The sequence below is a fragment of the Pseudophryne corroboree genome, chromosome 6 (genome assembly GCF_028390025.1).
Source record: "Pseudophryne corroboree isolate aPseCor3 chromosome 6, aPseCor3.hap2, whole genome shotgun sequence".
Taxonomy (NCBI): domain Eukaryota; kingdom Metazoa; phylum Chordata; class Amphibia; order Anura; family Myobatrachidae; genus Pseudophryne; species Pseudophryne corroboree.
Genome location: NC_086449.1, coordinates 668,339,205 through 668,352,375, shown reverse-complemented (window position 1 = coordinate 668,352,375; position 13,171 = coordinate 668,339,205).

Here is a 13,171-nt window from a genome sequence, read left to right as displayed (position 1 = left end):
ATTAATTATAATTAATTCCTCCGTGGAGACATTCACCAGCAATTGCCTCCAGAAAGTACACAGGGACCTGAGATGGTGGATTCCAGTGGGGACGAATTAATAATCTGTGAGGAGGGGGATGTACACAGTGAAAGGGGTGAGGAATCGGACGATGAGGAGGAGGTGGACATCTTGCCTCTGTAGAGCCAGTTTGTGCAAGGAGAGATTGATTGCTTCTTTTTTGGTGTGGGCCCAAACCAACCAGTCATTTCAGTCCCAGTTGTGTGGCAGACCCTGTCGCTGAAATTATGGGTTTGTTAAAGTGTGCATGTCCTGTTTATACAACATAAGGGTGGGTGGGAGGGCCCAAGGACAATTCCATCTTGCACCTCTTTTTTCTGTTATTTTTCTTTGCATCATGTGCTGTTTGGGGACTATTTATTTGAAGTGCCATCCTGCCTGACACTACAGTGCAACTCCTAGATGGACCCGGTGTTTGTGTCGGCCACTTGGGTCGCTTAGCTTAGTCACACAGCTACCTCATTGCGCCTCTTTTTTTCTTTGCATCATGTGCTGTTTGGGGACAATTTTTTTAATCTGCCATCCTGTCTGACACTGCAGTGCCACTCCTAGATGGGCCAGGTGTTTGTGTCGGCCACTTGGGTTGCTTAGCTTAGTCACACAGCTACCTCATTGCGCCTCTTTTTTTCTTTGCATCATGTGCTGTTTGGGGACAATTTTTTTAATCTGCCATCCTGTCTGACACTGCAGTGCCACTTCTAGATGGGCCAGGTGTTTGTGTCGGCCACTTGTGTCGCTTAGCTTAGCCATCCAGCGACCTTGGTGCGCCTCTTTTTTTCTTTGCATCATGTGCTGTTTGGGGACTATTTTTTTGAAGTGCCATCCTGTCTGACACTGCAGTGCCACTCCTAGGTGGGCCAGATGTTTGTGTCGGCCACTTGGGTCGCTTAGTTTAGTAATCCAGCGACCTTGGTGCAAATTTTAGGACTAAAAATAATATTGTGAGGTGTGAGGTGTTCAGAATAGACTGGAAATGAGTGGAAATTATGGTTATTGAGGTTAATAATACTGTGGGATCAAAATGACCCCCAAATTCTATGATTTAAGCTGTTTTTGAGGATTTTTTGTAAAAAAACACCCGAATCCGACAAAAAATTTTCAGGGAGGTTTTGACAAAACGCGTCCGAATCCAAAACACGGCCGCGGAACCGAATCCAAAACCAAAACACAAAACCCGAAAAATGTCCGGTGCACATCACTAATAATCACCAGGTGTATAACACACGTCGCACAGTACAGTATACAGTATGCAGCTCTGGAGGGATCAGTATTTGTCAGGAAGGCGAGGCCTGGTCCTGGCAGCAGAATGACAGGCGGCTGTATAGTAGCAGCCAGCTCCAAATCTGGCAGTGTGTGGAGAGGGAGGGTGTGAGGGAAGGGAACGAGTGCTGGAGTGTCTGAACGGTGGGCTTGGAAGTTCAGGGGGAGTGAGGCGGGAGCTGCTCTTCCATAGCAGCGCACAGTTGTGGTGACGGAGTCTGACAAAGGAGGGAGGAGGAGGAGGATTGGGGCAACTGGCCACAGGGGAGCACTGTGCCGCAGCCATCACCCACAGGGTGAGTGGTAGGAAACACATCCTATCTGCCCCAGATAAGTGACTTCTGATCAGAGCAATTAAGGGTCGGAGTTTTTCTGAAAGGTGGAAAGGAAGGGATTCTTTTTCATGTAGACTGGAAGGACTACAACAAACTTGGAGTGACTACACTTTTCACCCTAGTTCGGCAGCCCTGCTGCCCTTTAATACACAGATGAATGAAGACTCCATTTGGAAAGGCGGCCGCTCAGCGATCAAGAGCTGATGCAGCACATGCATGTGTTTCTGCAAATATGATGAAGAAAAGAACATCTCATAAGAAACATTGAAACAATATGGGACCAAGTAAACCAATCTCCCAGCCAAGGCGAAATATTGTAGGCTGTAGAATACAGCATAGGTGGAAAGAGTGCAGTGGGCCAATAACCCAGTGGAAAGGAACAGTTCTGAATCAAGTACCAGTGAATCCCTCCCTCTATCTTATAAAGTATGATGGATTTGATTGTGTCTATGGACTTGAGCTTCACAAGGATGAAAGGGTGTCTGCTCTTGAAGTTCTACCAGACAGGGTTCCCTCATCCCGAATCAGCGATGCCCATTTGGCTGACACAATGATTGGTAAAGCAGTGGAGCATATGTTTGAAACAGAGGATGGTTCCGAATCCAAGGATGAGTGGCGAGGGATGGTATTAGCACGAGCACCTATTATGAACACATGGTTTTATATAACCTATCAAAAGGACCCAGTCTTATATATGTATCAACTTTTAGATGACTATAAAGAAGGAGATCTTCGGATCATGTCAGACTCAAATGATTCCCCTCCAGTTGAAAGAGAACCAGGGGAAGTTGTGGACAGCCTGGTGGGCAAGCAAGTGGAATATGCCAAAGAAGATGGCTCAAAAATGACTGGTATGGTTATTCATCAAGTTGAAGCTAAACCATCTGTGTACTTCATTAAGTTTGATGACAATTTCCATATTTATGTCTACGATTTGGTGAAAACATCCTAAATGGGATTCTGTATTTTTTTTTTTGCCAAACGTAATCTAATGTAAACATTTGTAGAAAGTTGCTGCTTTCTGATTACAGAAATGCTCAGATATTCCTGCGAATCCACAATCCCTTCCCAGAGGAAAATGAAATTGAGAAACCATTGTTTGAGAACGTTTGTTCTCTTTCCCTTACAAAGGAACAAACCACTTTCCAAGAAGACTGACGTTTTTGGGATTATGGAGACATGTTTTTGACTATAAGTCCTAAAGCAGGTGGTGTATTAGAGCAAAAGAGTGCAAGAGACCAGCCATGCAGTTTCTGAAATATTATGACAAAATGTTACTGTATTTCATCAGCACTTATTCCTAACTCTGCTAAGTACTGTTTGGTATTAGGGATGAGCGGGTTCGGTTCCTCTGAATCCGAACCCGCCCGAACTTCAGCTTTTTTCCACGGGTCCGAGCAGGCTCGGATCCTCCCGCCTTGCTCGGTTAACCCGAGCACGCCCGAACGTCATCATCCCGCTGTCGGATTCTCGCGAGACTCGGATTCTATATAAGGAGCCGCGCGTCGCCGCCATTTTCACACGTGCATTGAGAGTCATAGGGAGAGGACGTGGCTGGCGTCCTCTCCGTTTAGAGAAGAGAGAGACACAGTATTTTGGGGAGCATTATTAGGAGGAGTACTACTATACTGTATACTACTATACTACTTGCTGAAGTGATATTTATAGAGTCATAGGGAGAGGACGTGGCTGGCGTCCTCTCCGTTTAGAGAAGAGAGAGACACAGTATACTATTTTGGGGAGCATTATTAGGAGGAGTACTACTATACTGTATACTACTATACTACTTGCTGAAGTGATATTTATAGAGTCATAGGGAGAGGACGTGGCTGGCGTCCTCTCCGTTTAGAGAAGAGAGAGACACAGTATTTTGGGGAGCATTATTAGGAGGAGTACTACTATACTGTATACTACTCAGACACAGTATTTTGGGGAGCATTATTAGGAGGAGTACTACTATACTGTATACTACTCTACTACTTGCTGAAGTGATATTTATAGAGTCATAGGGAGAGGACGTGGCTGGCGTCCTCTCCGTTTAGAGAAGAGAGAGACACAGTATTTTGGGGAGCATTATTAGGAGGAGTACTACTATACTGTATACTACTCAGACACAGTATTTTGGGGAGCATTATTAGGAGGAGTACTACTATACTGTATACTACTCTACTACTTGCTGAAGTGATATTTATAGAGTCATAGGGAGAGGACGTGGCTGGCGTCCTCTCCGTTTAGAGAAGAGAGAGACACAGTATTTTGGGGAGCATTATTAGGAGGAGTACTACTATACTGTATACTACTCTACTACTTGCTGAACTGATATTTATAGAGTCATAGGGAGAGGACGTGGCTGGCGTCCTCTCCGTTTAGAGAAGAGAGAGACACAGTATTTTGGGGAGCATTATTAGGAGGAGTACTACTATACTGTATACTACTCTACTACTTGCTGAAGTGATATTTATAGAGTCATAGGGAGAGGACGTGGCTGGCGTCCTCTCCGTTTAGAGAAGAGAGAGACACAATATTTTGGGGAGCATTATTAGGAGGAGTACTACTATACTGTATACTACTCTACTACTTGCTGAAGTGATATTTATAGAGTCATAGGGAGAGGACGTGGCTGGCGTCCTCTCCGTTTAGAGAAGAGAGAGACACAGTATACTATTTTGGGGAGCATTATTAGGAGGAGTACTGCTATACTGTATACTACTCTACTACTTGCTGAAGTGATATTTATAGAGTCATAGGGAGAGGACGTGGCTGGCGTCCTCTCCGTTTAGAGAAGAGAGAGACACAGTATTTTGGGGAGCATTATTAGGAGGAGTACTACTATACTGTATACTACTATACTACTTGCTGAAGTGATATTTATAGAGTCATAGGGAGAGGACGTGGCTGGCGTCCTCTCCGTTTAGAGAAGAGAGAGACACAGTATACTATTTTGGGGAGCATTATTAGGAGGAGTACTGCTATACTGTATACTACTCTACTACTTGCTGAAGTGATATTTATAGAGTCATAGGGAGAGGACGTGGCTGGCGTCCTCTCCGTTTAGAGAAGAGAGAGACACAGTATTTTGGGGAGCATTATTAGGAGGAGTACTACTATACTGTATACTACTATACTACTTGCTGAAGTGATATTATAGAGTCATAGGGGGAGAGGACGTGGCTGGCGTCCTCTCCGTTTAGAGAAGAGAGAGACACAGTATTTTGGGGAGCATTATTAGGAGGAGTACTACTATACTGTATACTACTCAGACACAGTATTTTGGGGAGCATTATTAGGAGGAGTACTACTATACTGTATACTACTCTACTACTTGCTGAAGTGATATTTATAGAGTCATAGGGAGAGGACGTGGCTGGCGTCCTCTCCGTTTAGAGAAGAGAGAGACACAGTATTTTGGGGAGCATTATTAGGAGGAGTACTACTATACTGTATACTACTCTACTACTTGCTGAAGTGATATTTATAGAGTCATAGGGAGAGGACGTGGCTGGCGTCCTCTCCGTTTAGAGAAGAGAGAGACACAGTATTTTGGGGAGCATTATTAGGAGGAGTACTACTATACTGTATACTACTCTACTACTTGCTGAAGTGATATTTATAGAGTCATAGGGAGAGGACGTGGCTGGCGTCCTCTCCGTTTAGAGAAGAGAGAGACACAGTATTTTGGGGAGCATTATTAGGAGGAGTACTACTATACTGTATACTACTATACTACTTGCTGAAGTGATATTTATAGATTAGATAGTGTGACTGTAAGTGTATTAACTGACTTGTGGGGGAGACACTGACAGTGGGGAGCAGTTAGAGTCTGAGAGCAGGACTCAGGAGTACATATAACGTACAGTGCACACTTTTGCTGCCAGAGTCAGTGCCACACTGCCATTGTTGTGACCACACTGACCACCAGTATAATAATATATTTTGTGATTGTCTGCTTAGGACTCGGAGTACTAGTTGCAAGTTGCAACGTGACCTGACCACCAGTTTAATAATCAATCACCACCAGTTTAATATATATATAATTGTATATAATATATATATATATATAATATTGTATACCACCTACCCGTGGTTTTTTCTTTTCTTTCTTCTTTGTACATACTACTTACTGTAGCAGTCTGCGGTGCTGCTGAGCTGACAGTGTCCAGCAGGTCCGTCATCAGTCATCATTACCAATACCTAATAAATATATTATCTACCTGTCCGGCTGCAGTACTAGTGATATTATATATACATACATATATATATATTGATTTCATCTCATTATCAATCATCCAGTCTATATTAGCAGCAGACACAGTACGGTAGTCCACGGCTGTAGCTACCTCTGTGTCGGCACTCGGCAGTCCATCCATAATTGTATACTAGTATCCATCCATCTCCATTGTTTACCTGAGGTGCCTTTTAGTTGTGCCTATTAAAATATGGAGAACAAAAATGTTGAGGTTCCAAAATTAGGGAAAGATCAAGATCCACTTCCACCTCGTGCTGAAGCTGCTGCCACTAGTCATGGCCGAGACGATGAAATGCCAGCAACGTCGTCTGCCAAGGCCGATGCCCAATGGCATAGTACAGAGCATGTCAAATCCAAAACACCAAATATCAGTAAAAAAAGGACTCCAAAACCTAAAATAAAATTGTCGGAGGAGAAGCGTAAACTTGCCAATATGCCATTTACCACACGGAGTGGCAAGGAACGGCTGAGGCCCTGGCCTATGTTCATGGCTAGTGGTTCAGCTTCACAGGAGGATGGAAGCACTCAGCCTCTCGCTAGAAAACTGAAAAGACTCAAGCTGGCAAAAGCACCGCAAAGAACTGTGCGTTCTTCGAAATCCCAAATCCACAAGGAGAGTCCAATTGTGTCGGTTGCGATGCCTGACCTTCCCAACACTGGACGTGAAGAGCATGCGCCTTCCACCATTTGCACGCCCCCTGCAAGTGCTGGAAGGAGCACCCGCAGTCCAGTTCCTGATAGTCAGATTGAAGATGTCAGTGTTGAAGTACACCAGGGTGAGGAGGATATGGGTGTTGCTGGCGCTGGGGAGGAAATTGACCAGGAGGATTCTGATGGTGAGGTGGTTTGTTTAAGTCAGGCACCCGGGGAGACACCTGTTGTCCGTGGGAGGAATATGGCCGTTGACATGCCTGGTGAAAATACCAAAAAAATCAGCTCTTCAGTGTGGAGGTATTTCATCAGAAATGCGGACAACAGGTGTCAAGCCGTGTGTTGCCTTTGTCAAGCTGTAATAAGTAGGGGTAAGGACGTTAACCACCTCGGAACATCCTCCCTTATACGTCACCTGCAGCGCATTCATAATAAGTCAGTGACAAGTTCAAAAACTTTGGGTGACAGCGGAAGCAGTCCACTGACCAGTAAATCCCTTCCTCTTGTAACCAAGCTCACGCAAACCACCCCACCACCAACTCCCTCAGTGTCAATTTCCTCCTTCCCCAGGAATGCCAATAGTCCTGCAGGCCATGTCACTGGCAATTCTGACGAGTCCTCTCCTGCCTGGGATTCCTCCGATGCATCCTTGCGTGTAACGCCTACTGCTGCTGGCGCTGCTGTTGTTGCTGCTGGGAGTCGATGGTCATCCCAGAGGGGAAGTCGGAAGACCACTTGTACTACTTCCAGTAAGCAATTGACTGTCCAACAGTCCTTTGCGAGGAAGATGAAATATCACAGCAGTCATCCTGCTGCAAAGCGGATAACTGAGGCCTTGACAACTATGTTGGTGTTAGACGTGCGTCCGGTATCCGCCGTTAGTTCACAGGGAACTAGACAATTTCTTGAGGTAGTGTGCCCCTGTTACCAAATACCATCTAGGTTCCACTTCTCTAGGCAGGCGATACCGAAAATGTACACAGACCTCAGAAAAAGACTCACCAGTGTCCTAAAAAATGCAGCTGTACCCAATGTCCACTTAACCACGGACATGTGGACAAGTGGAGCAGGGCAGGGTCAGGACTATATGACTGTGACAGCCCACTGGGTAGATGTATGGACTCCCGCCGCAAGAACAGCAGCGGCGGCACCAGTAGCAGCATCTCGCAAACGCCAACTCTTTCCTAGGCAGGCTACGCTTTGTATCACCGCTTTCCAGAATACGCACACAGCTGAAAACCTCTTACGGCAACTGAGGAAGATCATCGCGGAATGGCTTACCCCAATTGGACTCTCCTGTGGATTTGTGGCATCGGACAACGCCAGCAATATTGTGTGTGCATTAAATATGGGCAAATTCCAGCACGTCCCATGTTTTGCACATACCTTGAATTTGGTGGTGCAGAATTTTTTAAAAAACGACAGGGGCGTGCAAGAGATGCTGTCGGTGGCCAGAAGAATTGCGGGACACTTTCGGCGTACAGGCACCACGTACAGAAGACTGGAGCACCACCAAAAACTACTGAACCTGCCCTGCCATCATCTGAAGCAAGAAGTGGTAACGAGGTGGAATTCAACCCTCTATATGCTTCAGAGGTTGGAGGAGCAGCAAAAGGCCATTCAAGCCTATACAATTGAGCACGATATAGGAGGTGAAATGCACCTGTCTCAAGTGCAGTGGAGAATGATTTCAACGTTGTGCAAGGTTCTGATGCCCTTTGAACTTGCCACACGTGAAGTCAGTTCAGACACTGCCAGCCTGAGTCAGGTCATTCCCCTCATCAGGCTTTTGCAGAAGAAGCTGGAGACATTGAAGGAGGAGCTAACACGGAGCGATTCCGCTAGGCATGTGGGACTTGTGGATGGAGCCCTTAATTCGCTTAACAAGGATTCACGGGTGGTCAATCTGTTGAAATCAGAGCACTACATTTTGGCCACCGTGCTCGATCCTAGATTTAAAGCCTACCTTGGATCTCTCTTTCCGGCAGACACAAGTCTGCTGGGGTTGAAAGACCTGCTGGTGAGAAAATTGTCAAGTCAAGCGGAACGCGACCTGTCAACATCTCCTCCTTCACATTCTCCCGCAACTGGGGGTGCGAGGAAAAGGCTCAGAATTCCGAGCCCACCCGCTGGCGGTGATGCAGGGCAGTCTGGAGCGACTGCTGATGCTGACATCTGGTCCGGACTGAAGGACCTGACAACGATTACGGACATGTCGTCTACTGTCACTGCATATGATTCTCTCAACATTGAAAGAATGGTGGCGGATTATATGAGAGACCGCATCCAAGTAGGCACGTCACACAGTCCGTACTTATACTGGCAGGAAAAAGAGGCAATTTGGAGGCCCTTGCACAAACTGGCTTTATTCTACCTAAGTTGCCCTCCCACAAGTGTGTACTCTGAAAGAGTGTTTAGTGCCGCCGCTCACCTTGTCAGCAATCGGCGTACGAGGTTACATCCAGAAAATGTGGAGAAGATGATGTTCATTAAAATGAATTATAATCAATTCCTCCGTGGAGACATTGACCAGCAGCAATTGCCTCCACAAAGTACACAGGGAGCTGAGATGGTGGATTCCAGTGGGGACGAATTGATAATCTGTGAGGAGGGGGATGTACACGGTGATATATCGGAGGATGATGATGAGGTGGACATCTTGCCTCTGTAGAGCCAGTTTGTGCAAGGAGAGATTAATTGCTTCTTTTTTGGTGGGGGTCCAAACCAACCCGTCATTTCAGTCACAGTCGTGTGGCAGACCCTGTCACTGAAATGATGGGTTGGTTAAAGTGTGCATGTCCTGTTTATACAACATAAGGGTGGGTGGGAGGGCCCAAGGACAATTCCATCTTGCACCTCTTTTTTCTTTAATTTTTCTTTGCGTCATGTGCTGTTTGGGGAGGGTTTTTTGGAAGGGACATCCTGCGTGACACTGCAGTGCCACTCCTAGATGGGCCCGGTGTTTGTGTCGGCCACTAGGGTCGCTTATCTTACTCACACAGCTACCTCATTGCGCCTCTTTTTTTCTTTGCGTCATGTGCTGTTTGGGGAGGGTTTTTTGGAAGGGACATCCTGCGTGACACTGCAGAGACACTCCTAGATGGGCCCGGTGTTTGTGTCGGCCACTAGGGTCGCTTATCTTACTCACACAGCTACCTCATTGCGCCTCTTTTTTTCTTTGTGTCATGTGCTGTTTGGGGAGGGTTTTTTGGAAGGGACATCCTGCGTGACACTGCAGTGACACTCCTTGATGGGCCCGGTGTTTGTGTCGGCCACTAGGGTCGCTTATCTTACTCACACAGCTACCTCATTGCGCCTCTTTTTTTCTTTGCGTCATGTGCTGTTTGGGGAGGGTTTTTTGGAAGGGACATCCTGCGTGACACTGCAGTGACACTCCTAGATGGGCCCGGTGTTTGTGTCGGCCACTAGGGTCGCTTATCTTACTCACACAGCTACCTTATTGCGCCTCTTTTTTTCTTTGCGTCATGTGCTGTTTGGGGAGGGTTTTTTGGAAGGGACATCCTGCGTGACACTGCAGTGACACTCCTAGATGGGCCCGGTGTTTGTGTCGGCCACTAGGGTCGCTTATCTTACTCACACAGCTACCTCATTGCGCCTCTTTTTTTCTTTGCGTCATGTGCTGTTTGGGGAGGGTTTTTTGGAAGGGACATCCTGCGTGACACTGCAGTGACACTCCTAGATGGGCCCGGTATTTGTGTCGGCCACTAGGGTCGCTTATCTTACTCACACAGCTACCTCATTGCGCCTCTTTTTTTCTTTGCGTCATGTGCTGTTTGGGGAGGGTTTTTTGGAAGGGACATCCTGCGTGACACTGCAGTGACACTCCTAGATGGGCCCGGTGTTTGTGTCGGCCACTAGGGTCGCTTATCTTACTCACACAGCTACCTCATTGCGCCTCTTTTTTTCTTTGCGTCATGTGCTGTTTGGGGAGGGTTTTTTGGAAGGGACATCCTGCGTGACACTGCAGTGACACTCCTAGATGGGCCCGGTGTTTGTGTCGGCCACTAGGGTCGCTTATCTTACTCACACAGCTACCTCATTGCGCCTCTTTTTTTCTTTGCATCATGTGCTGTTTGGGGAGGGTTTTTTGGAAGGGACATCCTGCGTGACACTGCAGTGACACTCCTAGATGGGCCCGGTGTTTGTGTCGGCCACTAGGGTCGCTTATCTTACTCACACAGCTACCTCATTGCGCCTCTTTTTTTCTTTGCGTCATGTGCTGTTTGGGGAGTATTTTTTGGAAAGGCCATCCTGCGTGACACTGCAGTGACACTCCTAGATGGGCCCGGTGTTTGTGTCGGCCACTAGGGTCGCTTAGCTTAGTCATCCAGCGACCTAGGTGCAAATTTTAGGACTAAAAATAATATTGTGAGGTGTGAGGTATTCAGAATAGACTGAAAATGAGTGTAAATTATGGTTTTTGAGGTTAATAATACTTTGGGATCAAAATGACCCCCAAATTCTATGATTTAAGCTGTTTTTTAGTGTTTTTTGAAAAAAACACCCGAATCCAAAACACACCCGAATCCGACAAAAAAAATTCGGTGAGGTTTTGCCAAAATGCGGTCGAACCCAAAACACGTCCGCGGAACCGAACCCAAAACCAAAACACAAAACCCGAAAAATTTCCGGCGCTCATCTCTATTTGGTATACTGTATCTGGCTTCCATGAGGTTAGTTGTCCATTATTTCAGCTTCCATTGACCTTTTTGAAAGCGGTAAAAGTTATCGATGCTTTTTCTTTTTTTTTATTATCCCCTATTTTCTCTGACGTCCTAGTGGATGCTGGGGACTCCGAAAGGACCATGGGGAATAGCGGCTCCGCAGGAGACTGGGCACAAAAGTAAAAGCTTTAAGACTACCTGGTGTGCACTGGCTCCTCCCCCTATGACCCTCCTCCAAGCCTCAGTTAGATTTTTGTGCCCGAACGAGAAGGGTGCAGTCTAGGTGGCTCTCCTGAGCTGCTTAGAAAAAAGTTTAGTTTTAGGTTTTTTATTTTCAGTGAGACCTGCTGGCAACAGGCTCACTGCATCGAGGGACTAAGGGGAGAAGAAGCGAACTCACCTGCGTGCAGAGTGGATTTGGCTTCTTAGGCTACTGGACATTAGCTCCAGAGGGACGATCAGAGGTACAGCCATGGATGGGTCCCAGAGCCGCGCCGCCGTCCCCCTTACAGAGCCAGAAGAGCAGAAGAGGTCCGGAAAAATCGGCGGCAGAAGACGTCCTGTCTTCAATAAGGTAGCGCACAGCACCGCAGCTGTGCGCCATTGCTCTCAGCACACTTCACACTCCGGTCACTGAGGGTGCAGGGCGCCCTGAGACGCAATATAAACACCTTAGGGGGCAAAAAATGCATCACATATAGCTCCTGGGCTATATGGATGCATTTAACTCATGCCTGTTTTTCCATAAAAAAGCGGGAGAACGGCCGCCGAGAAGGGGGCGGAGCCTATCTCCTTAGCACACTGGCGCCATTTTTCCTCACAGCTCCGTTGGAGGGAAGCTCCCTGACTCTCCCCTGCAGTCCTGCACTACAGAAACAGGGTAAAACAAGAGAGAGGGGGCACTAATTTGGCAGATAAATCTATACAGCAGCTATATAAGGGAAAAACACTTATATAAGGTTATCCCTGTATATATATAGCGCTCTGGTGTGTGCTGGCAAACTCTCCCTCTGTCTCCCCAAAGGGCTAGTGGGGTCCTGTCCTCTATCAGAGCATTCCCTGTGTGTGTGCTGTGTGTCGGTACGTTGTGTCGACATGTATGAGGAGGAAAATGGTATGGAGGCGGAGCAATTGCCTGTATCAGTGATGTCACCCCCTAGGGAGTCGACACCTGACTGGATGGTCTTATGGAAAGAATTACGTGATAGTGTCAGCACTTTACAAAAGACTGTTGACGACATGAGACAGCCGGCAAATCAGTTAATACCTGTACAGGCGTCTCAAACACCGTCAGGGGCTCTAAAGCGCCCGTTACCTCAGGTGGTCGACACAGACCCAGACACGGACACTGACTCCAGTGTCGACGGTGAGGAAACAAACGTATTTTCCAGTAGGGCCACACGTTACATGATCACGGCAATGAAGGAGATTTTGAACATTTCTGATACTAGAAGTACCACAAAAAAGGGTATTATGTGGGGTGTGAAAAAACTACCCGTAGTTTTTCCTGAATCAGATGAATTAAATGAGGTGTGTGATGAAGTGTGGGTTTCCCCCGATAAAAAACTGCTAATTTCTAAAAAATTATTGGCATTATACCCTTTCCCGCCAGAGGTTAGGGCGCGTTGGGAAACACCCCCTAGGGTAGATAAGGCGCTCACACGCTTATCAAAACAAGTGGCGTTACCGTCTCCTGACACGGCCGCCCTCAAGGAACCAGCTGATAGGAAGCTGGAAAATATCCTAAAAAGTATATACACACATACTGGTATTATACTGCGACCAGCAATCGCCTCAGCCTGGATGTGCAGTGCTGGGGTGGCTTGGTCGGATTCCCTGACTGAAAATATTGATACCCTAGACAGGGACAATATATTATTGACTATAGAGCATTTAAAGGATGCATTTCTATATATGAGAGATGCACAGAGGGA